Below are 24648 nucleotides of genomic sequence, written 5' to 3'. Positions count from 1 at the left end.
TGATGATGATGGTGATAATGGTGATGATGATGATGATGGTGATGATGGTAACAACTGTAATAGTAGTGCTGTGTACCTTATAATCACTACATCACTTAATCCCACACCCATTCCAGGAGTAAACAGAGTTTTAACAAATTAAACCACTTGCACAAATCAACACAGCCTAAAGCTAGTCCTGTGTGACAGCAACATTAGGATTTAACCGGTAAAGTCTATTACCAACCAATCCACTCAAAGTTGTAAGAAATGCCCATACAGCCTTCCCCTGCAATGCCTTCCATGCCAGGTTAATCTATAATGGGAATCACAAGCATCACTCCAATGATGATTGGCCAGGCATTTTCTCTCCAGGGAACTTAACCAGGGGAGAGTTGCTGTGAGTCTTATCAAATGCAATCTTGAAAACCCTGGTCTGAGCTCTTCACTGACAAGCACCTCCTTCCACGGGGCTGCTGAAAGCTTTTGTGCACTAGAGTTTCCAACAAGAAATCAGTTTGTTTACACAGTTTTCTCCCAAAACCTACTGAGCCCCCTCTCACACAGCTGACTACCAGCGGTAGTAGATGGTAAGACCGAAGGTCTCTGTGGGCCAGTCTGCCTGGACCCTGAGTTTCCCTGCACCTGCTCTGTAGTTCCAATATTCTGAAATCCATGTCTGGAACCCTTGGCTTTCCTCCAATGTCTGAGCTAAGAACCCTCTGGATGTGAAGTCAAATATTGGTACTTTCACTGACCCTTGGCTATAATTGCTTCTGCTTTAGGCCACTCCAGAGAAATACTTCCAACTGCACCCCCAGTCTTAGGGCTGATCCCCAACATCCACCTGCCTAGTCAGAACTCCATGGGGCTTGAAGCCAACTCATCCTAACTATGTAGTCCCCTCTCCCTGAGACTTCAAGAGCTCATAAAAAGGCTCAAATGATTCCTCCAGAAGGTGGAAGTATAGCCATTGGGGCTGACTCTCGGGTAGTTCATTTCGATCAGTCTTCCAATGAGAGCAACACCTGGTCCCCGCCCTCAACAAGCCTGACATCTAAGCATTATGGTATACATGCATGTATGGTAGATGGCAATACACAGGTAAAATAGCAACTTGGAAGTGTGGGCAGGCTTGTGGGCTCATTTCCCTTTTTAGTATCAAGGTCAATTCATGGTGATAGGTAAGAATACCAAGGTCATGGGGCTCCTGGGTGGCTCAGTCAGTTAAGTGGCTGCCTTCGGCTCAGGGTCCTGGGATCAAGCCCTGCATCGGGCTCCCTGCTCAGCAGAGAGCCTGCTTCTCCCTTTCCCTCTGCCTGCCGCTCTGCCTACTTGTGCTATCTTTCTGTCAAAGAAAGAAAGAAAGAAAGAAAGAAAGAAAGAAAGAAAGAAAGAAAGAATACCAAGGTCATTAGCAAGGCTAGAGAAGATGTCTTGGGGTAAGTAGGACCCAAGATGGCCCTTGATGTGGAGTCAGTTTTGGAAGAGCAGATGCAGAACAGTCATAGAGTTTACAGCATAGAGAGAAGAGGACAGGCTGGCTCTCCCTACCAGGGTCCCTCTTTTGGACCAAAACTACCTTTGTGCAGTTTCCCCAAATGTAGCCTGTAGTATACTGCCCTAAGAGATGCCAACTTTTTTCTCCAATGAAAGAGGTTTTGGAAATTCTTCACACTGCCTCTCCCTCTTGGAACTCTATGGCACATTATACTATATGTACATATGTTATAGGATACATGCATGCTAAAGACTCTGAACAATCTTGCAAGAAAGAGAATGGCTTAGCTTGTTGCATCCAGCATTTCTTAAGCTGTCCCTAGCAAGTATTTGCTGGGTGCTGACATGCACCAAGCACTGTTGTAGGACATGGGGCAACTGCAGTGAATAAAGCAAACTCTTGCCACCCAGAACTTGTTTGCTGAGAGGGAGACATACAATCAGAGGAAAGACTTGCTTTAGAAAAACAGAGAGCAAGGAGTAATGGATCTTCTCTTTCAGCCAGGGTGTGTGGACCACTTCTCTGAGGAGCAGAGCCTGAGTAAAGTGAGGAAGAAACCATGTGGCATCTAGGAGAACATGTCCCAGGCAAAGGGATCCTGAGGTGGGAGGCAGCTTTGAGCTTTGCATATTGAGAAATAAGTAGGAGACCCGTGGGGCTGGAGTCAGGAACCAGGGTGCATGATACAAAATGATATCAAATAAGAAAAAAGACCAACAGGTAGCCAGGGGTTGGAGCATGGGGACCTTCAGCATTGGCAAGGACATTCATTCACTTGATTCGCAAGCTCACTGAGCAAACGTTCATTGAGCGTTTCCTCCATGCCTGACACTGTTGGGGCCCCTGCGGATCCTGTAGTGAATAAAGCAAGCAAAAATCCTTGCATTAACAGAACGTTCACACTGCAGATGGCATGTCCTTGCTGTGGAATCTGAGGGACTTTTCCATTGGGACTGCTGTAAACTCCCCATGTGTATTTTCCACCATAGAAACCTTGACTCTCGGGCACCTGGGTGGCTCAGTTGGTTAAGCGACTGCCTTCGGCTCAGGTCATGATCCGGGAGTCCCAGGATCGAGTCCCGCATCGGGCTCCCTGTTTGGCAGGGAGTCTGCTTCTCCCTCTGACCCTCCTCCCTCTCATGCTCTCTGTCTCTCATTCTCTCTCTCTCAAATAAATAAATAAAATCTTTAAAAAGAAAAAAACTTAAAAAAGAAACCTTGACTCTCACAGGGTCTTCCATGTCATGTGGCCCATGTAACAAGATACTTGCCACTAATTACTCATCTAGTTTGAGTGACATGATATCATTGTCCACATATCTTTGGGCTATGATTATGTCAGGGCAAGAAATATGAGCCCCTGATAAAAGACCAAAGGGTGTACTTTGGCCTCTACCCATGTGGGTACAAACTGTTTCTCATGTCTCCTGATAAGGAATGAAAAGACCACATTTGGCAGATCAGTGACTACACCCAGCTGCCTGAGTCTGTGTCCACCTTCTCCAAACTCGGCACAGTGGTATAATCAGCTACATTGCTCGACAAAGTCTGCAGCTATCCACAGGTGTCCCCCAGGGCCCATCTGGCTTTTGTTCACTGGATTGCTGAATTAGATGTGGATCTGATGGGGGCTGTCCTTGTATCCATTAGGTTTTTATGGGTGGCTGCCATCCCCCAGGGTATGGCACTGTTTTTGATTCATTATCTTGACCAGCATTCCAGAGACTTCTACTCTGTCTTCCTTGCTATAATAGCTCTTACCCTGAAGCTACGGAGCAAATTGGGGATTTAACCAATCCAAGTATGTCCACTCCAATTGCAAGCTGGGGAATCAGGGAAATGATCACCAAGTAAGTCCATTAACCAAGTGGAGGGGTATCATTAAGATGCGTTTCTCTAAGGGACTGAGGGAACAGAATCGAACTGTGCAGTTGCAACATAATCCACCTTATTTCTGATTGAAACATCCTATTTTTAGCTATTTTAACAATAAGGTTGGGTGCCAGTGGAACCTTGCTGGCCTGGGGATAATTCCATCACCTAGGTGACTTTGCATATCCCTGCCGTGATCCAGGACTTGATAGATGTCCTCTCAGATAATAGCCTCATATCCACTCCTTCCCAGTTTCAGAGGTCACCTTTCCTGGAACTTCCCCATCCTCCTCATTTGCTGACTGCAGCAGAGAGGAGAAGGAAGGGCATTCCAGAGGAGCCAGTCCTATCAGTAAACGCTGGGTGGCTAGTGCTGAACAGCATGTTTGGGGCACAGAGACCAGCCTGCCTACCCAGGCCTCCTTCAGAATGCTCCTTGATGTCCATCTGCTTGTTCTCTGGGGCTCCCCAGCTGCAGTGACTGCCTCGGCCAAATCCAGATCAGAGCAATTAACTGGATAATTGTTCTAATGAGAGCACAGAATGAATCACTAGGACCAATCTCACCCCGGAAAAATTAAATGGCTAAACGGCCTGTCTATGGCTCTTTGGGGCTCCAGCAGCTTCCTCTGTGATCTCCATGGGCCTTCCCAGGAAGACTTGATCTTCTGACACTAGAAGAATTAACAGACAAATGTGATGATAGGATTTCATTATATGATTATGAGTTTGGGAAGTGGCGATAATCAAGACAGCACTGGAGGAGAAACCATCATGTACAGTGTATGAACACAGATTTCAGTTTCAGACTGCCTGAAATAGAATACTAGATCCACCATGGCAGAGTCAGGACCTCCAGAAATCCACTCCTGCATAAAGGCAATGAGAACATGGGGTAAAAATTGTCCAAGTCAAGTTTTATTTAAAACTATGGAGATTACTAAAGTTTTGTAACAATGCAAGAATTTACTCAAGAAAAATGGCTAACTCATGGTAAGAATGGTGAGCCCTGTGGCATTTTACCTTGCCCTCTTCCCAGCTGCATGGTAGACTTCAAAATCAACAGCCTCCCAATCATGGTAGCTGTAAAAACCAGCAGCCTGGCAGCCACTGGAGAAGGAAAAACAGGTCTGGAGCTCTCTAAAAAGCAACAACCCAAAGGATGGTCACTAAATGACCTGTGAGCTTCCTGAAAAAGCTCCATTCCCACTGTCTCCATCTGACCCGATACAGACATCACTCAGTAAGAACAGCCCTATATCCAGGGGCTGTTCAACATAGCAACTGCTGGGGACAATGTTACCAAGTGATCTGATGAGAGGTCAATGAGAAAACCTAAATGAAAACATTGGGAAATGAGAACAGAGGTTTTTGAAAAGCTCTGACTTATTCCTAGTAATCTAAAGGGCCACAAGCACATGCAGGGCTGTGCAGTGCCTGGGAAATGATGAGAATGACTAGGGAGCAATGAGAAGGTCCTCTTCTCTCATTGACAGATGGTGCTCACACTCTGCACAGGCAGGAAGAGAAAGGCTAAGGCATAGTTGCAAATTTCCTGCCCACGCATTGAAGACATGCCCCAGCACATGCACAAAAGCCCCACAGCAGAGGCCAGGAGACTTATTGACTCAAGTAATTTAAGAGAATCTCTGTCAAGTCATTAGCCGACTATGAAGCTAATCGAGTAGAGACTTCACTGGCCACAGACAACAAAGAATACAGATTTGGTCCCAAAAAAGTCAGTACACAAACAGCACCAAAAATGAATGTGGGCGGAGGGGTTGGGGCCTAATTTTCAGAGTTGTCATATTAATTATTTTGAATGTTGAGTATTCAACAAAAGGTTACAAGACATGCAACACAGACAGAAAGTATGACCAATACATAGGGACAAAGGCAGTCAATAGAGACTTTACTTAAGAGAGGTCAGATGGGAATTCCTAAACAGATTTTATTATTATTATAAATATTAGTATAGGTTATTATAAATATTTTTACAGGTCTAAAGGCAACCGCAACTCAAGAATTAAAGGAAAGTGGGCGCGTGGGTGGCTCAGTTGGTTAAGCGACTGCCTTCGGCTCAGGTCATGATCCTGGAGTCCCGGGATCGAGTCCCACATCGGGCTCCCTGCTCGGCAGGGAGTCTGCTTCTCCCTCTGACCTTCCTCCCTCTCGTGCTCTCTGTCTCTCATTCTCTCTCTCTCAAATAAATAAATAAAATAAAATAAAAAGAATTAAAGGAAAGTAAGAAAACAATGTCTCACTAAAGACACAATATCAGGGCGACTGGGTGGCTCAATCAGTTAAGCAATCGACTCTTGATTTCAGCTTAGGTCATGATCTCAGGGTTGTGGGATCAAGCACCGCATCAGGCTCCAAGTTCAGCAGGGAGTCTGCTTAAGGATTATCTCCTTCTCCCTCTACCCCTCCCCCTGCTTGAGCTGTCTTTCTCTAAAAAGTAAATAAATAAATCTTTAAAAAAAATAAAGACACAATATCAATGCAGAGATAAAAATTACAAGAAAGAACCAAATAGAAATTCTGGAGTTACAAAAGTACAGCAACTGACATGAAAATTCACTAAAGGGCTTCAACATCAGATTTGAACTAGCAGAAGAAAGAATCAGCAAACTTGAAGATGGGTTGATTGGGATTATCCTGTCCAAGGAACATAGAGAGAAGGAACAAAGGAAAACCTGTGGCATGCCACCAAGGACACCAACATGTGCATAATAGAAGTCCCAGAAAGACAGCAGAGGCACAAAGGGAAGGAAAAAAAAAATCTGAAAATAATGAACAAACAAAAAAATCCATAAGTATGATGAAAGATGTAAATCTACACACCAAGAAGCTCAGCAAACTCCCAAGTAGACAAAATCAAAGAGAGCCACATGTGGACACATCGTGGACCAACAGATGAAAAACAAATACAAGGAATCTTGAAAGTAGCAAGAGCAGGGCTACATGTCACACACAAGGGGTCTTCACAGCTGGCTTCCCATCAAAACCAGGGAAGCTGGAAGGCAAGGGAGTGACATAGTCAAAGTCCCAAAAGAAAGAAACTGCCACATGAGAATTCTATATCAGGTTAAACTATCCTTCATAAAAGGAAAAATTAAGACATTCCAAGATTAACAAAAAACAGAGTGATTTTGTTGCTAGCAGGCCTTCGCTACGAGAGATATTAAGGCAGTCCTCCAGGCCGAAATGGAACAGTAACACAAATCTATCCAAAGAAACAAGGAACACCAATAAAGGTGAATACTAAAAGGTAAATATTAAGGCTGTGATAAAAAATAAAGACAGTATTTGTTATAAATCTTTTCTTCTCCTATCTCATCTAAAAGGACCCCATAGCACAACAATTGCAAAACTTCGTTGACTGGCTTGTAATGTCAAGATGTAATTTGTATGACAATATTAGCACAAAGGAAGCGGGAGGAAATAGAGCTGTATTGAGAAAAGCTTTTATGCACTATTGAAATTAAGGCAGTATTAATTGGATTGAGATTGTTTTAAGTTGATTGTAATCCCCATGGCAGTGACTGAAAGGATTATGCACCCCACCTATTCATCTTGATAAACATAGAAAAGTATTTGACAAAATAAAACACCCTTTCCTGACTGAAAGCACTCAAGAAACCAGAAGGAAATTACCTCAACCAAAGAAAGGGAACCTACAAAAGAAGAAAAAGGAGGAGGAAGAAAAGAAAAAGAAGAAGAGGAAGAAGAAAAGAAAAAAGAAAAAAATAGGTAACATACTTAATGGTGAAAAACTGAATGCTTTCCCCATAAGTTCAGAAACAAGCAAGGATGTCCATTCTCACCCTCCCCATTGAATATACTAACTGGAGATGGTAGCCATGGCATTTATGCAAGAAAAAGAATTAAAAGTCATCTGAATGGTAAAGGAGAAGTAAAACTGACTCTATATGCAAATCATATGCCCTTGTAGATAGAAAAATCCTATGGAATATACAAAAATATATTTATAACTGAGTTAAGCACGATTGCAGTATATGGGATCAATATACTAGCCAGGCTAACCGAGAGAGGGAGGGAGAGAGAGAGAGAGAGAAGACCCAAATGACTACTGTCAGAAATGAAAGAGGGGTCCTCACTGCTCATCCCATGGACATTAAAAGTGTAATAAAGGAATATTACAAACAACTCAGTGCCCACATAGTGGGTAATTTAGATAAAAGGGACTGATTCCTTGAAAAACAATCTACCAAAACTCACATGATGTGTGCGGTGAGTTTTTAGATACAACATCAAAAACACAACCCATGAAAGAAAATTTTGATAAGTTGGACTTTATCAAAACAAAATCTTCTGCTCTGAAAAGATACTGTTGATAACGAAGAGAGCCTCGAGTAAAAAAAATTACTTGCAAAAGATTTATCTGATAAGGAACGTTATCCAAAATATACAAATAACTCTTTAAACTCAACAATAAGGAAATGAACAAATCAATTTAAAAATGGACAAAAGATTTGAACACATATCTTGCCAAAGAAGATGCACAGGTGGAAAATAAACATATGCAAAGCTGCTGAACATTATACGTCATCAGGGAATCACAGATAAGACAATAATGTGATATCACTACACACCTATTATTAGAATGGTTAAAATCTAAAAATCTGGCAATACCAGATGCTGAAGAGGATGTGCATTAATTTCATATGGATCCAAAACTCAGTGTAAAGCTACAATTGTAAAACTTTTAGAACAAAACGTAAAAGAAAATCTTCATCACCTTGGGGCAGGCAAAGATTTTTTATATAAAATGTAAAAAATAAACCATAGCAGATAAAAAGGATAAATTGGTCTTTTTCCAATTCGAACTTCTGCTCTTTAAAAAGTACTATTAAGAAAATGAAAGGACAACCAGTATTTAGGGGGTGGGTGGGGGGAGATCACATTATATTTATATATTTATATCACATTATGTATATTTGTTTATATATAAATAAAATAAGAACTTGAATCCAGAATATATATATATATATATATATATATATATATATAGTTTAAACCCTTATAATTCAATAGGAGAAGGCAGCACAATTTCTTTTAATTGGGAAAAAAAATGTGAACAGAGATATGCAGGTATCATACAAGCACATAAAAGAAGCTCAACTTTATTTGTCATCAGAGAAATACAAATGAAAACCACAGTGGAAACACCACCGTGGGTTTACAATGGCTCAACTTAAAGTCTTTCAATACCAAGTGTTGGCAGGAACGTGGAGCAGCTCAGACATTCATTCTTGCTAACAGGAATGTGAAATGCTAGAGCCAGACTGGGACAGTGCTTGCCAAGTTCTTAAAAACCTGACTATACTTACAATTTATCCCCAAGTTCCACTGCCGGGTATTCACGCAGGAGAAATGAAAGTCTATGCCCACACAAGAACTTGACCTGAGTGTTTATCACATCTTTATTCATCACAGCCAAATGCCAAAAACAACCCAAATGCCCACCAACAAGTGAATGAGCGGGCACACCACAATAGGCACACAAGGGAACACACTCAGCACTAAAATGGAACCAACACAACACAGAAGAACTCAAAATGCTGTCCTGAGTAGACGAAAAGCAAGCTGGATACTGAAAGCACAGACCTTCACAACATCGTATCTTACAGCCATGCTATCCGAGCACAGCGGGGGATGGGACGGTATTAGTTCTTAGGGCATGACCCAAGTGCCAGAGAGAGTAGGGACTGGGGACGACAGAGTAGCCATCCGGAGGAAAAGGAAAAAATTAGATCTCTACCTCACATAGTCCACTGAAGTTAATTCAGATGAATCGGAGATGTAAACGAAAAAAGGTTTAAAACAGGAAATAATTGTTTGTACAATATTTGGTTAGGTAAAAATAAAAATTTTCTGCAAGGCAAAACAAAAGCCTCAGAAGCAAAGTCAAAAGACAAATGTGGACTGAAAATATTATAAAAGAAGCAAAGGAGGGGAGGGAGGGAAGGAGGAGAAAAGACTTCATTTCTATTATAGATAAGAGCTGATTTCTTTAACGCATGAGGAGTACCTAAAAATCTATAACAAAACAAAACAACCAGCCGCCCACAGAAAGCTCATTGAAAATGCAGCACAAGTGGTTCTTAAACATAGTGAAGATTTTTAACCTCACTCCTAATCAGAGAAATTCGTTTTCAGTATGAGGTAGACAACAGTCAAAAACAAGGGAACTCGGTGTAGAGATGCAGCCCTCCCCACCCTGTCAGGCGCTGGGCAAAGCAGGTCACGGTCCAGTGACAACCTGTCTGCAGGTCGATGGAGAGCACAGGTACCATTTTAGCCAGAAACTCACTTCCGGGCATTTACCCTTTGGATTTTCATCACTCAAGGACAGAAACATCTTGTGCACAAGACTCTTCCTTATAATAGCAAAAGATTCAGGAAACAACCTGAATCTCTATCCACCGAGCATCAGTCGAAGGATATACATCCATATAAAGGACTGCTTGGCTGCCGTCAAAATAAGGATGTGACTGTGGACGCATAGCTGCAGAGGGGTCTCTAGGACCATGTCGAATGGGAAGAGCAAGGTGCAGCAGAGGGCTGTGGCACCCAGCCAGCTTGTGGGCAGACCATCGGAGTCGGCATGCCTGCCTGCCTCGCCCTCCACCCCCCTCCAGCCTTGGACGTTTTCAGCCAAGAACCTGAGAAGAGAACCGTAAGACATCTGGGAGCCTGCGGGACACAGACGGAAGACCGACCCTGCACGGCGTGCCCTTTGTATGATTTGCATTTGGGTTGTGTGCATAAAACAAAGCAAAACCATGTCTCCGGAAGCCATGGACCCTGGCATGGGCTCTCGGACGCTGGTTCTACATGAGGGGTCCGGGGCCAGCACACTGTTCTTTATTAGATCTCTAACAGAGAACGGGCCCAACGGGCTGTGACAGGAGCTATGCTGCTCTCAGACCACCCCCCTCCCCCGCCAATAAACACAGCTGGGCAGGAAAACATCACGTCCTTTCCTGTGGCTATTCTCCAACCAACGAAGCCTCTGCACCACATGAAGTCCCTCCTGTTTGTGACCCCCCCCCACCAGGAAACACAGGTGGGTTTGCCATGATCTGATACCATGACTGGACCAAAAGAGGTGATTCACTCTGTAACAGATGCAGGATGCCGGCATGAAGAAATCCGAGTGTCTCAAAAATAAGCATTTTTCACCAAGTTGCTCAACCCAACACGGATTACATTTTGATGAGAAAGATCATCTGTTTTTATTCTGAGAGACTTACAAGAATCACATTACGATTCCATAAGCTCTTGGTAATATCTTAGGAGAGCTGGTAATACATTCCTGCTCTGCTAAGTTTCTACAATAATACACTCAAGTGTTAATACTTTGGAAGCTTGGAGGAAAACGAGCAATTATGGTAAAAACAATTGTCGCGATTTCTACCGAGAGCACAGCTGTCAGGTACAAGAGAACATTTCAAAACATCTCCTCCAACACCTGTGTTTATTTTTAAATGTATGTATGTTTTCACTGGGGAATAAAGGAACAGAGGAAAACACATCAAACAGAGCTGACTTACAGGGGATTTGAATCAAATTGTTTGACAGTTGCCCACCTCACCAAACACTGAAAGCACATACCAGTTAGGAAGTAATTATTTACTAGATCAAAATCCGGTCATTAACAGAAGAAAGACTGCAGAGCCCTAGACAATGCAGGTCCAGAACAGTAAAGGGGAATTGGTGTTTTTCAGCCAGCCCACGTGCGTCCAAGGACAAGAGGACTCCGGGCAAACATGACAGCTGTGGGCCCATCTGGCCATCTGATGGATGTCCCTATAGGGGGGCTACAATTATTCCCACTTTCTAGGGGAGCATGAGCTCCTTTGGCTATTTCCAGTGTCATCGGAATATGGACTTGGAACAGTCGAGACACAGAGATTGTAATCTGCTGGCAGGGTGGGCGTGATCTTGCCACTTCCCATCCTTCTGGTCAGGTGTTACTTTTTAATTTAAATTAATCTGGGGGAAATCCATCCTAGAGCCCCTTTGGTCAAGTTGGGAAAGGTGCCAGTGAACACAGGACTGGGTGTCACTGTCCTCCTAAGCCCATTGAAGAGCCTGACCGCGGGAGCAAGGGGAGATGGGTGGAGAGAGAACGAGTCCCTTCTGCACCTGGCTCCTGCTGGTTTTCCTTACCCTCTTCTTCTCTGTCTTGACCTGGACTCTTTCCTACAGCATGAGAGGGAGTGCAGACTGTGTAGCCATAGAATCGGGTTCAAATCCAGCCCTGACAAATTTCTGAACTTCACTGAGCTTAGGTTTCCTTAACCACTTAAAAAAATATATATATATCAGGGCTATTCCTGTTTTTTTTAAATGTGTTATGAAATGTCATACACTGAAAAGAGTGTGTATAACATCTCCCTGCAGCTTAATGAACAGCAGTAAAGCAAACACTGAAGAGACCTCACGAGGTCTACCCACTCTCCCGTCGGTGACACCAACTTGGATCCCCTTCAAGGTGTTGTCTGGCTTCTCCACTTCATGGGTACAGTTTTCTTTCCTCCACTATGTGAAGCCCTTTGGGACCACACATATACCCTGTCCCCACCAACCCTCCACCCTAACAGCATCCAGTGATGACTCTCCCCAAAACCCATCTTCACCCAGTTGTTGGGCAGTGATGATGGTACTCTTACTCCACACTTCTCAGCCAGTGCCTCACTGAGCAAGAACCCTCCCTTTTCCCTCACTGACTCACGTATCTGTTCAGCGCTAGTTACCGACTTGTTACCACTATGGACTGATACTCATGGCTGTTCTTACTCACTGTGATGCTCTTATTAGCCCAGACGTGCTCAATGGCAGCCCCGGTGTCCTTTCTCCATCAGCGTGCCCCACTGATTTCTCATGTATGTCCCACCCGTTCACCTGAAAACTCCAGTTCCAGTCCAACCCAACGGGCTTTCCATGTCTTCCTTCACTCTGCATTTCTGTGTTCTTCAATCACAGGACAGTTCTGCCTCTCAACACCTTCATGTGTTTATTCTTGTGCCCAATCCTGGGAGACACAAAAAATAGCTCCACAATCACCACCCAAACCAAACCTCCTGAGCCAAGGTCTAGGTTGGTCTGCTCTTCTTTCCCTGGACTGAGGGTATGTCATCAGGGTCCTGTATCTAGTCTTTGGTGTTGGCGTTCCCCCCCTCCTTCATCTTGGTTATATTGTTCAGCTGAAAGAGGGCTGGATTCACTTGTTTCTTGTTGCATTCAGTTTTAGAGCTTTGCTCATCCTTGCCATTTTCCCATCTTAATTTTATGTGCTGCTGCCTTCCTGTTATGGGTTCATTTATGTCCACCAAAAATTCATATGTGGAAGTCCGAACCCTGAGGACCTCAGAACGTGACCTTATTTGGAAAGAGCGTTGTTGCAGAAGTCATTAGTTACGATGAGGTTATACCAGAGGAAGTTTCGCCAGTCCGATAGGACACAGACATGTGCACAAGGAGAGCGCCACATGAACATTAAGTCAGGGGTCAGGCAGTGCTTACAAGCCAAGAAGCAGCAACAATGGAAGCAAACCGCCAGGATCGAGGCACGAGGCGTGGAGCATAATTCTGTCTCCTTGGATAGAAGGAACCAACCTGCTGGCACCTTGATGTGGGATTACAGCCTCCAGAAGTATTTAAGATTAAATTTCCGTGGTTTAAGTCTCCTGGTCTCTGGTACTTGTTACGACACACTTCCTGAATCTTTTCATCATGCTGACTTGCTTCTGTCACAATTTCCTAGGGTATTTTAGGAAGCTATCGTACTATCCGGTGACTGAGAGTTTTATTTCCTTCTGAAATTCAGTACTTCTGCCCAGCTGCAGTGGGAAACTCCCACAGTGGAATGTGAGAGGGAGGTGGAGATGTGGCGGACACCTCGCTCTGGACGGGTCTTGATCTCTGCATTAATTTTTCTGCCGTGTGGCGTTCCTCTGCACACGCATGCAGCGGTGGACCTGTGTGTTCTCCTGCAGGTGGGCATGTGCTTTACTGAGAGTCTTTCTGGTCTGGACGGCGCTGCCGTGAAGACCCTTAGCCTGTTCTGGCACATTCCTGGAGGGACAAGGGTCCCGGGATGTGAGCAGCTTCTCCGCCAACCCACCAGAAGTGCCAACTGGATTTCTAAAGCTGGTGTAATGGTTTATTCTCCTATGAGCAATGTATTCTAGTGCGCCCTCTCTAAGGGCACCGCTGTCAGAATGTGATGCTGTGTTGGTGGGGAGGGCACTGCTGACCTGCCTGAGTTTGCTTCTTCCCCGTCCCCAGTGAGGTGGGGCCTGGGGTGTCTGTCCAGGAGCATGGACTGTGTGTCCCCTTCTAGAAAATGCCGGTTCAGTTCTCTGCTTCCCATGGCCTCCTTTCTATATTCTTAATACTACTTCTTTGTTAGTTTTTTGCAATCACAAATATTTTCCTCCAGACACAGACTCCTCTTGGGTCTTGATCTTTACTTTATGGCATCTTCTATTGAACAGGGATCCTTAATTTTAATGTAGCCAAATTTATCAGTATTCTCCTTTATAGCTACTGTTAGTTTTTATATCTTGTTTAAGAAATTCTTTCCTACCCTGAGGTCATAAAGATATTTTCTCTTACTATTCTTCTAAAAGTATCACTGGTTCTTCCAATAAATTTAGGTAATTTTCCCTTTAAAAATTAAGAAAATTATCTATAGGCTATTAGAAAATCTGAATCAGTCAATGTCCATTAAAGAAATGAGTGAACTATCAGAAATCTTTCTTCCTACCTCAAAGGACACCAAGGAGAGATGATTTAGAGGCACCTTCTAACAAGGCGAAGAATGAATTATGCTAAGATTTAAAAAATAATAATAAAGTTTCAGAGACCGTAAGAGGAGGGAAAACTAGCCAACTCATTGGATAATACTGGTATAAACTTGACGACAAAACTCACAAAAACAGTAAAACCATAGATCAATTTCAAGCACAAATATATATGTAAAATATTTTTTAATACATTAGCTAATCAAGGACAGTAGTGCATTTAAAAGAGATTGTGTTTCATGACAAAGAAGGACATCCCTAGGAGATCAGAACATTACGACATCCAAAAATCCTGTAATAGAATTAACATTTGCAATTAAAGAAGAGCCACGTATGTACATTTCAGTGTTTATAGACGTTCGACCCCATCTGCAATCAAGAAAACATACATGGAAACAAAACTGAAATTTCTCCTACTTCGTAGATTAGCAAAAATTATAAACAGATTGTGGAATTTTTACAAAATGATGTGCTTTGTCATAGCTGAAATAAATGAACAAAGACTTAAATAGACCCACATGGGAAGATCTGCAAAAAGCTAATGTCTGTATAGGATACCATTCTGCTAACTGTTGAAACATTCCCCAAAACATATTTAATGGCTGCAGGAGAAGGCATGGTGATCTGCTGACAAGCTGGGTAGGGGCTGCTAAAACATGTTCTCTGCACTCATTCGCATATTTAAATATTTTACAGCAGGGAACGGTTTCAGTTTTTCAAGATGCAATTTCTTTTTTTATTTTTTTTTTAAGATTTTATTTGTCAGAGAGAGAAAGCACAAGCAGGGGGAGCGGCAGAGGGAGAAGCAGGCTCCCCACTGAGCAGGGGGCCCGATGTGGGGCTCGATTCCAGGACCTTGGGATTATGACCTGAGCTGAAGGCAGACGCTCAACCGACTGAGCCACCCAGGTGTCCCCACGATGCAAGTTCTGAAGGTGGTTGGTGGCTGGTGGCTTCACCACAGCGTGAGGTGCTTACTGCCCCCGACCTGAACACTTGAGACGTTACATTATGTGCATTTTACCACAACTGTAAATAAATGCTTGATAATAACAAAAAATGTTAAAGAGCAGTCAGGGCCTGGGAAGCCTTCTGGTCTGCCATGGGTTTCTTTCTCTCCATTAGAGTAACTCACAAGCCGCCCACGTGAAGCACCTGACACGAACAGTCAGTCCGTCCGCAGGGGGGGTCCTGCCCCCAGACCCACCAGAGCAGCTGTGTGCCCCGTCTCCTGGCTCCTGAGGCTCAGCAAGGGCCCTTTCTGGCGACTGACACATGAGGCCACACTCCGGCCATGGGCTGAGGCCACGCATGTTTTGTTCACACCCTGTTTTGTGTTACCCGTCATCAGTGACTGCACATCAGTCTTGGGGCGCAGTTGGGATGGAGTTATGTGGAACAACCTAAATGCTGCGTCTTCACATCCCGACAGACACCAGCCTCCCCTTTCCCGTGGGATGCTAGCGGGGCCAGCTCTGCCCACCCGTCATTTAGGTCATTGGAAAAGCACATCTGTTTTTCAAAAATTCTCAGACAGGCCTCACCCTGCAGTGAGGAAGGCTGAGCTGGACCCCCAGACCCTCCCGTTTTGAAGCAAACACAGAATTTTGCCAGGTGGGCCCTCTTGCTTTCTTCATGGTGACTTTGCGTGGCCTTCTGGTGGCCGAGCGTCTGTCACCACACTCCTCGGATTACCCACCAGGAGCATCTCATCGTCAGACACGCTTCTTGGGGAGGGAAGGGCTCTTGCCTTTAATTAAAAGATGCCAGCCTCGCAAATTCAGTTTAATAAACTTCGCATAATCCCTGAGCGGGAGTCTGGGAAAACCTCATGCATTTCAAACTCTGTCTGTCCTTATTACACACGCTCGCGAACTTGAAATGAGACAAGCAAGGGAGAGGGTGCCAAAATTCAGGGCAGGCGTTGCCTGTCAGGCTTGATAATCCTGCAGGACGTGAAGACGCCATGCGCTTGGCAGGAGTCCTGACAGGGTGACCCCGCGGCTGCATCACACTGGCCCTACGTCCTGAGGGTCCCTGCTCGGCTTCATTCATTAACTTCCAACCTCAAGGCTGACCTTGCCCTCCGCCTCAGTGTTGGCCCCTCACGCCTCGTTTGTGGAGGCCAGAGACGCAGAAACATCACCTCAGAGAAAGGCAGAGAGGGGGCGGCTCCAAGGATGGATGGCAGGAATGAAATTAAAACCACTCTCTGGTGTGTTTTCTGAGACTGCAATCTTCACGGTCATGAGAGCGGAGGTCTCCACTCCTGGGGGCTTTTCACAAGTGTTCATTAAGGGAGGAAAGGGTTCAAATTTTCTAATTTCTAAAGCATCCCTGGACACAAGGTACCCTGGTAATAATGTGCCATTGGAGTGATTCCCAAATTAGCCACCGAGTGTAGTTCCTTCCAACCAAAAAATGTGTGTGTGTTATAATAAAATTAGCATGATTTTGTGGCTGGTCGGCTTCATCCATCAGCAAATTGACTGTACTAATATGTACAAGTGTATAATCAGCTAAACCTTTATTTTAAAGAGGTTTCAGCCTTGGCTGTTCTATCCCATGCTTTCCTTAAGATGTATCTGCACAGTCGGAATGAATTAAATCAGACCCCTTTGGGTTCACACACACTTTCCCTGTCTGAGAAAGGAGAACAGGGAAGGACTTCAGTTTCCTATCACTACTGCAACAAATCACCACTAATGGAGTGGCTTAAAACAACACATGTGTGTTATCTTACAATTCTGGAAGTCAGAAGTTGGAAATGGGTCTTACAAGGAAGAAATTAAAGTGTCTGCAGGGGTGCATTCCTTCTGAAATCCGCAGGAAAGAATCTGTTTGCTTGCCTTTTCCAGATTCCAGAGGCCGCCTGCCTTCCTTGGCACGTGGCCCCTCCCTCCATCTTCAGAACACATCCTTACAAACCTCTGCTTCTGTTGTGACATCTGCCTTCCCTCCTTCCTCCTGCCTTCCTCTTACGAACACCCTTGTGACGTCATTGGGCCACGAAAATAATCCAGAATCATCCCCTCATGGCAAGATTCTTGACTTGATCCCATCAGCAAAGTCCCATGCGCCAGGTGAGGTCACATATTGCGTGTCCAGGGACTAGGACATGGACATCTTTGGGGGATTATTATTCAGCCCCATAGAAGGTATGTGGCTGCCGTTACCTTGTGAGATCAGTACTAGGCTTTAGGTTTCCTGAATTCTACCCGGTCTCTCGGCTCACCTGACTTTTCAGGAAAAAATACGTAAAATCAGTGTCTTTACCCAGAGAGGCTAGCACATCTGCAGTAACCACCAACCCCAAAACGTCAGTGACATAACACCAGTTTCTTTCTCGCTCCTGCAAAGTCAGCTACACCTCTCCAGGGCTGCCCTCCCCCTGGGCTGGCTCAGCACTTGTGGTACCATCCATATCCACAGATTCTCCCGGGATCATGGGGGAAAGGGAGGGCAGGGCTTTGAAAACCAGCAGTTCATGCTTCTGGCTGAAACTTGGCCTCCACCCACATGACCTTGGCCAGAGCAAGTCATACAGCCACTCTTAAACTCAGGAGGCCAGGAGGTGAAATCCCCCCATGTGGGCAGACATAGAAGAGAAGCCTGTTTTAGTGAAGGATACAAATGCCAAACAGGCTTAGTCCCGATGGCCTGACGTGGACAATAGGCTCAAGGCGCAAGTCCAGCACCGTGCATGATTTCTTCTGCAGCAAGAGCGGCAACAGCAAAGAATTTGGAAAATAAAACCAAAGCTCTTTTCTAGCCATAATGGAGATAAGAGGGAACTTTATATCTTTTGCTAGCACATTTGGATGCCCTGAAAGAAACACAAGTCTCTTTGTCCTTTGTTATCTGCAGAATAAACAAATCCATAGGCGCTCCTTGGGCATTCTTCACAAGGGCACCTTGATGTGTCCTGTTCTCGGTGGAATCTCAGAGCTGACTAGACCCAATTCATCTCTGAGACTGTCAAACGCTGAGTGCAGCAAGGATGGCAGCCAGCCCCCACTCTCCTTGGAGGACGTGTGCCCACACCCCGGCCAGGTAATTTTCGGGATCTCTAGATCTGTAGCCAGCAAGGGGCTTTGGCGGCGGGATTGTCAGCCTTTTAACCACTCAGGACCTTGCAGCCTTTATCCTCCTCCACTGACTCCAGGCACTTGAAGATAATCCACCAAAAAAAAAAAAGAAAGAAAGAAATCATATGTCTTTAAAAGATTAGCACGTTTCCCTGTGTTTTGCTCGTCAAAGCTATGTGATGGATAAGCAGCACCTCTGCTCAGCGTGACGACTGAGTTTCCATCCTGCATCCCCGCAGCTGCATCTCCTTCTTCACGGCAGGCGGAAGTTCCCATTAAGCAGCTTGAAACATAACTTGTGCGGCGGCCCTAGGACCCCTGAGCTACTGCCCTTGATTCCGGGGCTCCCCGGACTGCAGGTGTGGAGTGGCTGGTAACAGCTGACCCCGGTACAACACTCACTACATAAGATGTGCATTGATCTACTCTTATTCCTAAAAACAGCCCTCTGGGTAGGCACCGACAGGAACTCCATTTACACGGGAGGAAATGGGGGCCCAGAGGGTGAGTGACTTGCCCGTGGTGACTGCACAGGTATGGGAATGTATCCACGGTTCTTAGGGGCATGCCAGCGTACCCTGATTATTTCCCATGGGATAAAAACCCACGACTGTTCAGTTCCTAAGCCTGTGGTTCCTAACCACTCTGAGGGTCACAGGCCACCTTGAGGATTTATGAAAGTGTGCTCTCTCCGCAGGAAGACATGCTCACGCTCATGGGGCACCTGACCCATCGTCTCTGCCAGAGCCCTCTCTCTGCAGACCGCCTTCCCCAAAGGTAAGAGCAGCCCCCCGGGCTCCCAGATGAGGGAGGAGGGCAGCCAGAGGAGGCTGCAGTTCCAAGAAACAATATTCATCCTGCGCTTCTGACTCAAAGGTCGCTTGGCGCCCTGGGCGGGCATTAAGGAAAACAAGAACTCTGGGCCTCGCTACAGCCAGTGCATGCAAACTTAACCCACGGCGCTCTGCATGCCAAAGTGTGACCGGAGTCTCAGAGTCCAAAAACCTGCATTCACACCCCAGTCCTGCCAATCTTCCCAGGTGCACAGGGCATATCCCCAACCTTCTGTAGAGGCAGGACTCGGGACACCTGCCACTCGGGGTTTCAGGGAGGAGCAACCAGGGGACTGGGTCTACATGCATAGCGCAGGCCAAGGGATCTCGAGGCACAAGCTGGAGCTCAGGGGTCAGGCTGGAAATGAGCTGAGGACCCCTGAAGTGCGGGACACAGAGAGAGGAAGGGAAGTGACAGGAAAAAGGGAGGGAAGAGCCTGGCAGGGCTCTGGTGCCAACCCAGGGACCAGGTACGGGGCACCCAGCTCCCTCTGCTCTGCTCCCACCTTGGCTGAGCCCAGATGGCTCCCCCCAGGCTGGGGCATCCAGGGAGGGAGCTGTGTCCAGGGAGCCAGGCCTGAAGGCAGCAGGGTGGTTGGAGCCTCCCGCGTTGCTACATGCTCTGTGCTCTGCCTGTGTTATGTCCCGAACCTTCTGAACAGCCCATGAGGGGTTCTGCTGTGGGTAAAACTCTGTCCTCCAGAAAAATATATTCACAACCCAACCCCTGGTACATGTGAATGTGGCCTGATTTGGAAGTAGGGTCTTTGCAGATGTCCTCAAGTTAGGATGAAGTCATTAGGGTGGGTCCTACCCCAATATGACTGGCGTTTTTAGAAGAAAAACCAGAGACACACAGGGTAAGGACAAACATGTGAAGATGGGAGCAGAGATTGGGGTGACAAGCCCACAAGCCAAGGAACTTCAAGGACTGCCAGCAATCACCAGAAGCTGGGAGGGACCTAGAGCAGAGCTCCTCCTGAGAGCCTAGAGGAGCCAGCCCTGCACACACCTGTATTTTGAATCTCTGGCCTCCAGAGCTGTGGGAGAATAGATTTCTGTGGTTCTAAATCCCCCAGCTTGTGATGAGTTGTGGCAGCCCCAGGACATTGATATGGGCTCCCCCACTTTAAGAAGGGAAGTGAGGCTCAGAAAGAATAAGAAATAAGAAATGTACTCTGGAATCCATGGTTCAGAGGCGCAGAGCAGCTGATCTCCAGCCCCTGACCCACTAGCCCCCATTAGTCTCCATTTAGAGAAAGGTCCTGTGATAATGTCCTGGGGTGACCACAGCAAAATCCCATAAACTGCAGGGCTGAGAACAACAGAAATGGATTCAGGTCAGGAATTCAAGATCAAGTGTCAGCAGGTTTGTTCTACCCCTGGAGGTTCTAGAAGAGGATCCTTCCCACTTCTCCCCATCTCAGGAGGCTGCTGGCAATCCTTGGAGTCCCTCTGCTTGTAGACAATTCACTCCAGTCACCTGGCCATCTTTTCCCTGTGTCCTCCCATCATCTTCCCTCTGTGCACCAGTCTGTCTCCATGTCCACATGTCCCCGTTTTATAAGGACACCAGCCATATTGGATTAGGACCCACTTGAATGGCCCCATTTTAACATAATGACCTCTGTAGAGACCTTATTTCCACATGGGTTTACACTTTGAGGTCCTGAGGACTAGGACTTCACCAAGTATTTGGGGAGGGACTTGATATAACTCTTCTACCACTAGACCCTGGATTCAGTGCCCACCCAGATGATCCAAGATGATCTCTTCTCAAGATCCCTACTTTAATTATACCTCCGAGACTTTTTTCCAAGTAAGGTCACTCACAGGTTTTTGGAGTTAGGAGGCAGACATATCTTTTTAGGAGGCCACTGTTCAGCCCCTTACAGGTCTCTGGGGCCAGGTTTATTCTTCTGTGTATCTTCTCTCCCCCAGCTCCACCAACCACCAGGCCTTTTGGAGACAGAGCCCTTGTTGCTGCTTACAGGGTAGTAAACAACAGCCCCCATGTGGCTGCCTGAGGCTTTGGGGTTTACAGCAGCTCTCAGCCTCGGAGGTTTATTGGAACTGCCTGGAATTCTTTCCAACAGTGTTTCCTAGCCATCATCAGGCTGAGAACCCCGTTTGTACGGTCATTTGAGGACCCACTTCCATACCCTTTGTCTTCACAGCAACCCTGAACCATTGGACGAAGGTGTCTGGGCCTGCTTCCCAAAATAAGGAAATCATGGCCCAGTTGAAGACTCCCCACTTATATGGTAGGAAGAGGCAGATGTAGAATCAAGACCCCAACCTCCCAAATCCTCCCCCTGGAAAACCTGTTCCAACTCCCCCTTCCGAAGCCTACCCCCACCCCCACCCGAGCAGCCCAGTCTCCACATTCACCTCCAAACTGAGAGCCTCACAGCATCATGGGACTGGGCCAGGTGTGGCTGCCATCTCTCTGAGTCTGGAGGAGCTGCTCAACATGGGGGCTTTCAGAAGTGCACATGTGAATAGGGTTGGGGCAGAGACTGAGACAGGTGGAAATGGGAGAGGGTGGCAGGCCAGGTGCCAAAGACCACAGCCAGGTCCTAGAATCATTTAAAGGTAGCCTTCAGGAGCATATTCTTGGAGGTGGTTCCTTCCTCTGGACCACATGTCAGTGCACTGAGGGCAGCCTGAGCTCAGCAAATCTACGTCCCACAGTCCAGTAGTGGGGCAGGAACTACATTTCTTCAGGGAGGACACCTTCTCTTGGGTCCTTCCAACTGGTCCACAAGCTGATAAAATATATCCTTCGAAACACACAGTCAAGGTGCCTGGGTGGCTCAGTTGGTTAAGCCTTTGCCTTCGGCTCAGGTCATGATCCCAAGGTCCTGGGATCAAGTCCCACATCAGGTTCCTTGCTCAGTGGGGAGCCTGCTTCTCCCTCTCCTCCCTGCTTGTGCTCTCTCTCTCTCACTATCTCTGTTGCTATCTCTCTCTCTCTCTCAAACAAATAAATAAAATCTAAATATTTGTGGATACAATGTATCCTTCAAAACACAGTCACATGTTAGTATAATGTGTCCTTCAAAACACATGGTCACATGTTGATACAATGTGTCCTTCAAAACACAGTTACATGTTGGTACAATGTGTCCTTCAAAACACATGGTCACATGTTGATACAATGTGTCCTTCAAAACACAGTTACATGTTGATACAATGTGTCCTTCAAAACACAAGGCAACAGCCCACACCTGCATCCCTCATCCCTGACACTCACAGGTGCATGTGAGTACCTTAGTGGGCTGGTCCTGTTTACAGTAATGCAAGCAGAGATGTTTTTGGATGTGTGGCAGAAGAAGTCAAAAGCCTGCCCCTGCATGGGGCATCTTTTATTCCACTATAGCCAATGCTTTCCAGAATAAACTTCCCTCTCAAGGAGAAGTGCAGTAGAAGCATTAAACAGCATGGTAGATTGAATTGCCCCCTAAAATATGTATTGTAAGCCCAATTCCTGGTACCTGTGAATGGAACCTCATTTGAAAAGAGTCTTTGAGGACATAATCTGTTTAAGGTAAAGTCATATTGGATTAGGATGGGCCCAAAATCCAGTGACTGGTGTCCTTGCAAAAAGGGAGAAATTTGGACACAGAGACAAATGGGGAGAAGACAGCCATCTGACAACAGAGGCAGTGATGGGAGAGATGCAGCTGCAGGTCAAGGGCCCCCAAGGATTGCCAGCAAATCAAACCAGGAGCTGGAATTGTCCAGGAAGTAGTATTCTTCCCTAGATGCTTCCGAGGGAGCAAGGCCCTATGACACTTGGATCTCAGACTTCTGGCCTCCTGGACTGTGAAAGAACCAATTTGTGTTGTTTAAAGCCTCTGGTTTGTGGTAATTTGTTACAACAGACCCAGGAAAAAAATACAAACTGTATTGAGGTTTAGACACAGACAGACCCAGAGGCAAAGCCCTGCTCTATCACATTCCAGCAGTTTGACCTTGGACAAGTTACTGCAAGTGCCAGCACAAGTTGCCCTCTTCCCCTCTGTGCAGTGAGGACAGTCCCAGAACCTACATACATGCTGACATGAGGATGTGACAGCGTGATGCCGTAGATAATGAGCTTAGCCCAGTGCAAACCAAGCAACCCCTGCTCAGGAAACGCAATGCTGCTGTCATTTCTGACTCTTGATTATTCAAAGGCAGATTTTCCAGAGTGTTGATTTTCTGTATCTTGAGATTCTCTCTCCTCTCACTAGGAAAAAGAAAAAAAGATTATTTTTCAATGGCGTGTCAATGTGTTCAACAAACAACCCATCTAAGTATCAGTGGAGTTATCCCAGAGGCTGGCACCCAGAGGTCTGGTTATTCTTGACATGTCTGGGTCATCTCTGTCCATCTGCTCATCTGTCTGACTGTCCACACAACCAGCCCTGAAAGGGAACTGGGAGCTCTGGAAGGTATCCAGAGGTCATTTCCACTGAGTGGCATGACGGCAACATGAATGGGCCCTGGCATCTCCAGATGGCAGCATCAGGTGTAGTTCAACAGATCCGGAGAAACAGCACATGTGGGTATAGATGCTTGTATGATGGGGCAGGGACCAGAGCTGCTGAGTCCTCACAATGGCAGAATGGTCTGGCATGATAGTGTAGACAAATAGTCTGTTTGGCATTTCTTGGCTCCTCTAAATGCAGTTGACCAGAACACAGAGTAATTTCTGTGTTCCAGAATGGACTCTGAGTCCCATCCTTGATCACCATCCCCAATGTCTACACACCATGTTCAATTTAAAGTACCAAAGAGCAACAAAAGCAGGCGTGAACTTTAAATGGCATTCATCAGCAACTAGATTTCCTGAATTACATTATCGCATCCTGAGAAATATGCAAATGGACGGTATTTTCACTGCTGAATGTTCTCATTATGCTTTCTGAGCACTGTAAACCCAACGATGGGTTTAGAGAATTCTCCCTAACACAGCTTTCTGTAAACACACTGGCTCGTAATTAGCACAAGGATACAGCTCCCTCTGTGCAGTACCTTGCCTTTGATTTGGCATTCCTAACAATCATGGGGAGAAAAATATCCAGCAATTGGTGGAGAAAACCAAACTCCTTTCCCTCTAATGGATAACTGGCCAGGCGTGATTGTGGACCCAGAATGATAGCTTCTGAAGGGCCATGTTGCAGCGTGCACCAAATGTACCACCTGCCCTACTCCACCCCGGGGGCACACCCACACGGCTGGATTGTTCTCCTAGAAGGGTAGGCTTGAATTTAATACCTCCAAAGATTCTAAACAAGGGACAATTAAAAGAGTAAATACGGCTGCATATGAGTAGCCCATTAAAAAGAGTAACTACAAAGTACCACGAACAGAGTGGCTTAAACAACAGAAATTTATTATCTCATGGTTCTGGAGTCTGGAAATACAAGTTCAATGTGTTGGCAGGGCCATGCTCCTTCTGAAGGCTCCAGGGAAGAATGTTTCAACCTTTCTCCGGGCTTCTGGTGGTTCCTTGACTTGTGACAGAAGAACCCCAATCTTCCCATATC

Source organism: Neomonachus schauinslandi, chromosome 4 (assembly GCF_002201575.2).
Source record: "Neomonachus schauinslandi chromosome 4, ASM220157v2, whole genome shotgun sequence".
In the NCBI taxonomy this organism is placed as follows: domain Eukaryota; kingdom Metazoa; phylum Chordata; class Mammalia; order Carnivora; family Phocidae; genus Neomonachus; species Neomonachus schauinslandi.
The sequence above is the reverse complement of the archived record's forward strand: the minus strand, read 5'-3'. Positions refer to the sequence as shown.